General features: G+C 50.8%; 1 protein-coding gene and 1 pseudogene across 1 annotated transcript in view; one reads left to right on the top strand and one right to left on the bottom strand.

Annotated features, from left to right (window-relative positions):
* Positions 1–694, top strand: part of LOC105743711 — an 8429-nt pseudogene extending 7735 nt beyond the window's left edge.
* Csmd1 (CUB and Sushi multiple domains 1) overlaps positions 1–9880 on the bottom strand; it is a 1642653-nt gene that overhangs the window by 502275 nt on the left and 1130498 nt on the right. The gene's annotated exons all lie outside the window — the stretch shown is intronic.

Here is a 9880-nt window from a genome sequence, read left to right as displayed (position 1 = left end):
GATGGCTCAGTGGTCTAAAGCACCTACTTAGAACAAGCTTAGCAAAGCACAGGGACCGCGGTTCAATCCCCCAGCACCACATGCCAGCCAGCCTGTGCCCCTGGTGGACTGAGCTGGCCACACACACACACACACACATACACACACACAATAAAAATTTTAAAAAAAAGTAAATAGGATCTACAGTATACAATAGTTACTATGAAGTAGGAAGAAACTGTTCAAAAGGAAAGAGAAATGGGAATGCAGAAGGAGAAAAGAAGGGAAAAGGAAAGTATATTAGTTAAGATGATTATACTATCAACTGATTGTTTTGGCTTTATTTTTTTTTTAATTTTAGGGAAGGGTCCACCCAGGGATCAAACCCTTGGCCCCTGCTTCTGCTGGCAGGCACTTTAATCCACTGAGCTATTTGGCTGGCCCCTTGAACGTATCTTTTTTCAGTTTATGTTAACTAGGGACGGGGTCATCGCAAGAGGACGGCGCCCGGCCGCTGCTGCGCTCCTTCTCGCGGCTGCTGGTTCCAGCCCGGGGCCGCACGCTGCAGGCTCTACTACAGGGGCTGCCGAATGACGAACCAGGCTGGCTGAAGGTTGGGCTGACCCTGGGCACCACCGCCTTCCTTTGGTTCTATCTCATCAAACAACATAACGAAGATGTTTCAGAATATAAAAGAAGAAATGGGTTGGAATGAGCTTTGGAAATACTTATGTAGTGTGCTCCTCATACAGTTATGACAGACGCTCTGGCTTTCCCAACCTGCTGACTTGCGAATGCGAGAGCAGTTATGTGTAGATGTGTATCGAGCCAGCCTCTGTGTTTTGCTTCATTAAAGAAATAGAAGTAGGTATGTATCCGCGTTAAAAAAAAAAAATGGCCGGGCAGATGGCTCAGTGGAATAAGCGCTTCCCTGGCAAGCGCAGGGCCCTGAGTTCAATCTCCGGTTTTGCAAAATAAATAAATATAGAAATAAATAAAAATAAAACATAAAAAAATTCTGTTAACTAATTGAAAAGAAAAGGGCCGGCCAAACAGCTCAGCAGATTAAAGTGCCTGCAAGCAGGCGCAGGGGCCGGGGGTTTTATCCATGGGCCTGCCATGCCAGCCACACCCCCAGGGCGAGCTGAGACCAGAATTGAGACTGGGCGCGGTGGCGCAAGCCTATAATCCCAGCTCTTATGAGGCTAGAAACAGGCAGATCACTACAAGTTCACTCTAGTAGTGAGACCCTGAACACCCCATAGACCCTTCCCTAAAATACCAAAAGGAAAAAAAAAGGAAGTTTTGTGATATTGTTTGAATAATTAAATGCCTAGATCTTATACTTTGAGTAACTAATTGAAAGATAATGGCACACACTGTATTAATCATTGTTACTCTCCTATTAACTTGTTTTGTAATTTTATTTAATTATTTTTTATTTAAAATAAAAATTTAGCCTGGCAAGTGCAAGGGCCTGAGTTCAAGCCCCAGTTCCACAAAATAATAATAATAATAATAATAATAATAATAATAATATAAAAACTTAAAACTACAGTTAAATAATAAAAGAGATTCAGAAAAAAAGAAACTTTAGGACATTTGTATTTTTCAATCGCCTATTTTGTTTTCATGTGCTGTGGGGGTTGAGGGTTTCATTGCTTATTCTGTGGCCAGTGGTCTCTGAATCAAGCCTCAGAGAGAACCTCAGGAAAGCTGGGCCCACTGTGGTGGCAGGCTGAGGTCCTGCGCTTGCTGAGGACACGGGTTGGAGTGGAGTGAGTGCTCACCCTTCGGAGCCACCAGCCTGTTCCGACTTTCTCACACCCTGACTTGGTTTCCTGGAGTGACACTGTCCCCTCACAGTCGTGGGGGCCAGGCAGCAAGCTCCCTTGGGAGGAGAGAAAGCCATCACAAGCAGATGGCAGAGTCCCATCCAGGCCAGACATCTCCTCCCCACCACCGTGCCGATCTCAGACTGCCGGGCCCCGGGGCACAGAGGGCAGCTCTTGTGCTCAGGCCCACTGACTCACTATTTCCTTACTGAGAGGATTTCTTTTTTATGTGACAGGGTATAGAGATACTTGTGGTATTGTATGACTTGGTCCCATGTCGAAAATGATTCCTTTCAGAAGAGTGGGAAACCCTTCTAAGATCACAATTTGAGCCTTTGTCACGAAATGCTTTTGCTTTCTGTGGTCAACGGGAGACCAGGCGGAAAGCACAGTTTTGTATTTGGGCAGGATCCCAGCTTTACTGCAAGCAGGGAGCCAGGAGCTCCAAGCAGGTACCGGGCCAGGTGAAAGCCTGGGCTGAGTGTGTCTCTGCCTAGGGCAGGGCTCTGCTGTCCCTGGCCACCTCCTGCTCTGTGCCTGTCAACTCAGTGGTCAGGCTCTGTCCCTATCCTTCCAGCCCATCACAAATTTCCTGTTCTCCACAGAGCAAACTCAGCAGGACATCAGGACCTAGGCCCCGGGGACAGGCCAGCCCTCTGAAGGTGGGGCAGACACATAAGCTGGGAGCGAATCCCAGGTCAAAGTGAGGTGGGCGCTGAGGACCCACAGGTGGCACCTGGAAGCCAGGTTTCTCCATCTGGAGCCTGGTGTCAAGCCTGGTCACCTGAAGGCCTGGTCACCTGCCCTTCTCATGGATTCCTTCACACATGGGATGCACAGAGATCGAACGCCCACAGAGGAGAACTCAACAGCAGGCACAATGTCTACCTATGTCATGCTCATGCAATGCGTGTGCTGCAGATGAGACTCGCAAGAGCTGCACACACGGGAGGAGTGGGACAGGGAAAAAGGCCACCATGAGGAAGAGCTCAGGAGAACGGCACCTGCCCTTGGTGACCTCGGCCAAAGGGCTGGAGAAGCATTCGCAGCCTTAGGCCGGCCTCCCTGTGCACCTAGAGGACCTCTGCAGCCCCAGCGACCTCCAGAAGAGGCTGAAGGTGTCTGCACTGGGACCAAGGCGGCAGCTAAGCCAGCCCAGGACCAGCCAACAGTTTTCTTCAGGCTTCCGTGTCACTGCGTGTGAAGACTCCAAGAGTACCTGTGCACCACCGAGATAGGGCAGCACTCCCTGAGCACAGTACACCACACTGTGAGGGCCTGCTGCAGAAGCAGCCAGGGCAGGGGGGCGGGCTCCAGGACGGCTGTGAGGCGCAGTGGGCGAGAGGCCCCTCAACAGAGCTGGGCAGTCAGGAGTGTGGGGACCTTAGAGGAGGCTAGCAGGGCCTCTGGAGACGAAGTGTGCGCGGCGGGCACTGCAGGGTCAAGAGATAGAGACTATGAGAGATGAAACTTTAAAAGTGCTCATGGTAGGAAGGCAGGAAACAGAAGTACAACCACAAAAGTAGATCTCAAGCACTCTCTCAGAATGCGGCGGGGTCTGGGCACGGAGCCGGGGCCCTGGGAGGAGGCCCAGTGCACGGTGCCCGGAACCTCAGCAGGAGGAGCAGTGTGGACACACCTGAGGGGGCTTCCACAGAGCTCAGTTGCCACCACAGAGAATGACGGGTTTGGCCTGCACCTTTGTGAGACAGCAGAACAGTGAACAGGAAGAACAGAGGTTCAGAGAAGGAGCAGAGAGAAGAGACGGGGAGCATGGGGCAGTTTTGTGCCCTGGGGGCCTGCAGGCTCAGGCTCCAAGCAGAGTAGCCAGCCATACTTCAGGGGCCAGGCCTTGAGCGCTGGCGTGGCCACATCCATGAGGCTCACTAGCACATGGGCTGGGGAGCTTGGCTGGCTCCTGTCCCTCGCCACGGCATGGCAGGGAAGGTCTGTGCGCTTCCTTACTCTTCACAGAGGACAGCTGTGGGGCTTAAGTGTGACAGCAAAGCTGTGTGGCGTGGAGTCCAGGCGTCTCCAGGGCGATTCTCCAGAGCTCTGTTCTAAGCCTGGTGGCCTTGCCACGTGACTTGGGACAACTGAAGATATGTGCATCCAGGCAGGCCCAGGCTCCCAGGCACAGCCTTGGGGACGGTGGACAATCAATCTGTGGTTGTCTGCGCCGCAGAGAATTTGAACACTGGGAGCTTGAGCGGCGCCACAGGCTGAGGTCAGGTTTGCCAAAAGCTTGGATTGAGCTTGGTGGACAGCTCTAGTAGAGCTCTGGAAGTCACAGACTGGAAACCTCCCCCAAGTACCTGGGCCACAGCTAGCGTCTTCACCTTGACATGTGAGGGGAAGGGAGAAGGCCGAGCAGGCCTTGCACACTGAGGCGTTCTGCGGCCTGGTCAGCGCGAAGGAGGTGGGCAGAGGGGGAAGAAGGGGCGAGTGGAGGGAGGCTGGGAGGGCACAGGGGGGAGCGGGTGGCCAGGGGCTGCTGCCCGCACTGCCCAGGACCTTGAGCCTTGCGGTGCGCGGTTCCCTGGACGCCTGGCTGCTCCGCACAGCCCTTGTCCACCTCGCTCCACTTTCTGTCCACCTCAGCAAGGTTCTGTGCACACTCACAGCATGAACCCGCTGGCTTCCGACTGCAGCCTGCCGAGTGCCTGAGCTGGCCTGAGTCACCGCTGAATGGCAGGAAGACAGCAGAGCGCACCCTGCAGTGTGCAGAAAGCCAGCGCCGGGCGGGGTCCAGGTCCCCACAGACCCCCAAGGCGCCGGCGTCGCCTGCCAGGAGCCTCGGTGCTGGGTCTCAGCAGCTGCAGCAAGGGCCGGGGAGCAAAGACCCCTGCAGATGGGGGCCAGGCAGCCCCAGCTGCGCTTTGACCTGTGAGAGTGATTTGGCCCTGGGAGGGGCGAGGGAGATGTCCCTGGCTTCTGATTAGGAGGTGAAAGCTTGTTTTAAGGACGAGTTAGAAAACAAAATCTAGTGAAATAGCCCTGGTGAACGACGCTACCTAAGAAGAGCTTCAGGATTTAGTGAATGCTTAATTATGCGCAGCGCAATCTGGATATGCACGTAATAATCTCCAAACTGTGCTATCCTCTAACGTTTGACTTATAAGTTCTATTATAAGAATTATTCTAAAGAAACAATTAGAGGGTTCTTTAAAAATAAGTCTAATTAAATTCACTGCAGTTTCCAGGATAACATGAAAAGAACTGGAAACATAAATCCCCGGCAAAAAGAAACCAGTGAACGCTGACAGCCGCATGAGCGAAACCTCAGCCCTACAGCAGCATTTCGAGGGGAGCTTATCAACCCGGAAGAACACTGGCCGCGTATAAAATGATAAAAGCGAACAAGACAGCTAAAAGTGTTGGGTCATATTTGGACGACATCCATTCACGGATACACACAGCAACAGCGGTAGAGCGCCCACGTCTAACTAGAAGGGGTTTAGGGCTGTAAAAGCATAGGCTTTTCTTAGGGAGTTTTCGCTTTTGTGTTCCTTTTTTTCCTATGCGGGTGCTGCTCTGTGACAGGAAATCATCATAATAACCTACTTTAATTCCAAAAATTATAAGCCTTGTCTGAAACTAAGGAAAAATTGCATCTGTTAAGATAATAATCATTTTTTTTTTGAAATGTAAATAAAAATCTGGTGGGTTAGCAGCTGGGATTCAGGAGAAAATAACCTTTCATAATGTGAGGGCCGGGGAGAAAGCTCAGTGGAATAAGTGCTTGCCTGGCAAGTGCAGGGTCCTGAGTTCAATCCTTGGCACCGCAGAAAATAATAATAATAATAACAACAACAACGTGAACCTGTGGCCCTGCTCCTCAGCAGTTCCCCCAAAGCAGCACCTGGCAACCCCAGAGATGAGTCACTGCCTCAGCTCCTGCCACAGGCATCTCAGAGGGCCCTGGGGCCCACTGCCCTTGCTAGCAGCCTCCTCGCAGGCTTCCCACCTGCGGCCCATGGTAACACCCGCCTGGCCCCGCTTCCCTGGAGGCTCCTGCGGCTCCCAATGCAGGGCTGTGGGCTGCACACAGCTTCCCCCAGGGCTTGGGTGCCAGTGTGAGCCCCATCCGTGGGCGGGCGGGAAGGCACGCTGAAGGCAGCTTCTGTTGAGGTGCAGTGTCCCTGCAGTGAGGGGGCCCTCTAGCTCTGCCCTCCCCAGAGAGGAGAAGAAACACAGGCAGTCTGGGAGCTGCCCTGGCTCACTCAGAGAGCATGGGGACCCCAAATGCTTTCCCATATGCTCCCCTCCTCATGGTCTCTGTAGTAGGAGACAAGACTTAAATTTAATTCCAGTCTACGGGTTACATAAGAATCTCCTGAATATCAGACAGCTTAGACTTAACATGAAACAGGTATTTTCCATCAAGTATTGATATATTAAACTTTAAGTCCCTACAGAATGTGAAGAAAAAAACAGAAAAAGAAAAAGAAAAAAATAATGAAAATATTTAAAAAATAGGGGACTAAGAAGATAGTTCAGTAGAATAAGTGCTTGCCTGGCAAGCACAAGGGCCTGAGTTCAATTCCTGGTTCTGAAAAAAAAATTTAAAAAAACAGGAATAAACAATTACATATTTTTACACAGAAATTTAGAAATCTAACCATATACAGCATTATAGCAGGATAGTTCTGTGACATCTTTTTACTTATTTATTTGTGTGTGTGTGTGTGTGTGTGTGTGTGTGTGTGTGTCCAGTTTAGCCCACCAGGGGGCAGGGCTGGCTGGCTTGTGGTGCTGGGGGATTGAACCACGGTTCCTGTGCTTTGCTAAGCTTGTTCTAAGTAGGTGCTTTAGACCACTGAGCCATCTCACCAGCCTTTTTTTTTAATATATATATTTATAACATCTTTTTCTTGTCTCTTCTTTTCATTTATTATCCTTTTTTTAAGCAAACATTTACTTGAGAGACAGTATGGCAGTAATTGGTATGACATAACAAATAGTACATATTTAGAAGACCAGAATGACAGGCATTCCAAGCGTGACCCTAGTATTACACATGGAGGTTAAGCTCAACTGCCTATGTTACAGGGTAATAATATCATTAAGCTTCTCTTCTGGAGGGTTAACAACTTAAGTTTGCAGACCAAAAATTAAAGAAAAAGAAGGGCTACAAGGACATTCAGGAGAAAATAACCTTTCATAATGTGAGGGCCGGGGAGAAAGCTCAGTGGAATAAGTGCTTTCAGGACAGTCAACATTTTGGCCCTAGCTTTTCAAGGTCAGTGAGGACTCAGAACATAGGAGAACCTGTACTGTCACATCATGTAACTCAGTTGTATCCCAAATTTTCTGATCAAGGAGATTATGGGACCACAGAGGAAAGTGATCAATGAAATAGAGTGTGACTAAGGAGAGTCACAGGGAGAGAAAACATTCTCTCAGGCTTTCACGGAGAGCACACTGGTCAAGCAATGGCCATGACTCATCTACATGGCTGACATGGACAAAGGATCTAGAAAGTGCGGTACAGGGTTTCAGGATAAATCCTGGGGCTGGTGAGATGGCTCAGTGGTCTAAAGCACCTACTTAGAACAAGCTTAGCAAAAACAAAGGGACCCTGGATCAATCCCCCAGCACCACATGCCAGCCAGCCCCGCCCCCTGGTGGGTTGAGTTGGACACACACACACACACACACACACACACACACAAATAAATAAATAAATAAAATTTAAAAAAAAAAGAAGCAGGATAAATCCTGAGGGGACTTGACTGACTTTATCAGATACAAAAGTTATATTTCTTGTTATACAGGTCTTGCTTTATCTTGGTCTTAACCATCCAGCAGAAAAGTATAAAAACGAGGTATATAAAGTGAAGCCATATTAATATGCTGAGCTGTAAAGGGCTCAAGTCAACAACTTCTGACATTGCCAGTCCTACAGATAAGTCACTACTATTATAGACTAGTGGACTAATATTGGGTTATTTTTGCTGAATTCATGCACCTACAATATTTAAATGGCAATGGAATACCCGTCTCTGACAAAACTAGACAAAAGAAAAAGAGGGATACAAAGGAAGGACCATTTTGTATCTGTATATACAAAATAGGATAGCTATACAGCTACTTTCGCTTAATTCAATGAGAAGAAAGGTTTGTACTAATAGTGTTTGGACAGGATATCATGTCTGCATCTTATATTATGAATAATCATTAAGAGGACAACAATGTGCAATGTATTAACTATTGATGCTGTCCTACAAATTGGTTTTGAAACTGTCTCATTGTTATTTGTTTCTTAATAAAATTAATTTAAAAAAAGAAATGCTAAAATAATAAAAAAAAAAATTAAAAGAACCAAAAGAATCTCCTCCAAGTGTGTCTGTGCTTATTAGTGTCCGAAGATGTGGAAATACAGTGTCTGTGTTGTAGGTGGAGGGTCACAGCTATCACTGATGTTAAAGTCACTGAGACCCAACAGTGCTCCGACCCCACACAGAGCTGCCAGGTTCTGCTGCCTGCTACAGACTTCGTTAGCACTTAGACTGCAAGCGCACCAGCGCCTGTGGCACACGCTTTAAGCGCGGCCTGTGTTGCTGAACACTCTGGTCTGTAAGGAACACCCTGCCGTGCCAGGAGGGGCCCGAAGTGCAAGAGCAGGCCCAGGTCGCCGCCCTGGCAGGAGGCGTGTGTGCAGCGGGCTCGCTGAGCGCTTCTGGACGGAGTCCTGGCGGAAAGCGCAGATGCAGCCAAGTTTAAAAAGCCAGCATTGGATCCCGCAGAGCCGCGCGTGCACCGTACACCGGGGCTAAGCCAGGCTGGGCGATGGCAGGGAGCGGGTGCAGGCGGGTGCCCTCCTCATCGGACCCTTTTTGTGGCCTCTACTCTGTGGAACCAGCCTATGAAGTCAGTTATTCCTGAATGCGCAGCTCTTACCTCAGAAGGACTGTGGACAGGAGCGCTAGCACCGAGCACCGTCACCCACTGAGCTAGCCCCAGGAAGCTCCTCTACCTGCCTTCACCCTGCTGAACCCGTTAAGGTGCACGTTGCAAAGCCAGCCTGCAGGGGGCGACCCGCAGTCCCAGGAGAGCCCGCCCTCCTGCCCTGCCTCACCCGAGGGTCCCCAGTGGCACCGCACCTGCCCACGCTCCCCTAGCTTTGGCCCTCAGTGCACCACCAGCTCTGCCCTGGCCCCCACCCTGTACTTGGAGTACCACTTCCCAGGGTCGTGCACGTGCGTGGGCACTTCCTGCCAGGTGCGGCTGAGCCTGCCGAAGCAGGAGCCCTCAGGACCTCTGCGCCTCCTTCTGATGCACACCCGCGCTAAGGTCAGCGCAGTTGGACCCCCCAGCTCTCCAGGGCTGCCCTCCACAGTTGCTCCCTGACTGACTACCTGTAGGAAACACAGGAGGGCCGCTCCACCCACACCTCCGGGGCCTCCTCTGCGGCTGCATTGTGACCACCCGCTGCTGCGAGGTCCCCTTCCTCCATGTCTCTCTCTGCCCCACAGGTCCTGGAACAGGGCACTGGATAAAGTGCCCAGGGCAGGGAGCTCCTCTGTGGCTGCCCAGGCCCGGAGCTAGGGTGGCGCCAGCACTCGGACACGGCTGGCGTCCATCTGATGACCACCGAAGCATCGAAGCATCTGAGAGGAGGAAATCCCTGTTCTCTTTAAACTACGTGAGCACAGAAGCGCCCTCTTGAGTGCTGAACATTTAAATTCTACTAAAGCCCAGGAGAAGACGCTCCCAAGGCCTGGCCGCGAACACAGAGTGCGAGATTCAGCCATGTCACCCGCCAGCTGTCCACAGCGATATGCTGACAGCGGGCCACACCGGTAAGTTTGCTTTAGATGTGCGGTCTGTTTCCGGAGCTCTGCTTGTTTGCTTCGTGTGTGTGTGTGTGTGTGTGTGTGTGTGTGTGTGTCTGTAATGTGTGTGACAGTGACCCAAGGATGGGACTTGGGGGCCATGCCAGCTCCTTCAACAGACACCCAGGTGCACAGGACAGTGCCCCAGAGTCCAGGTGCTGTGCTCTGCCCCAGGAGGAAGGAGGGAAAAGGGAGAGAGAGAGGGAGAGGAGGAGGGAGGAGGGAGGG

This window comes from Octodon degus, unplaced genomic scaffold (genome assembly GCF_000260255.1).
Source record: "Octodon degus isolate 3935 unplaced genomic scaffold, OctDeg1.0 scaffold00155, whole genome shotgun sequence".
In the NCBI taxonomy this organism is placed as follows: Eukaryota; Metazoa; Chordata; class Mammalia; order Rodentia; family Octodontidae; genus Octodon; species Octodon degus.
Note: the sequence above shows the minus strand (reverse complement) of the source record. Positions and strands in the feature narration are given on the sequence as shown.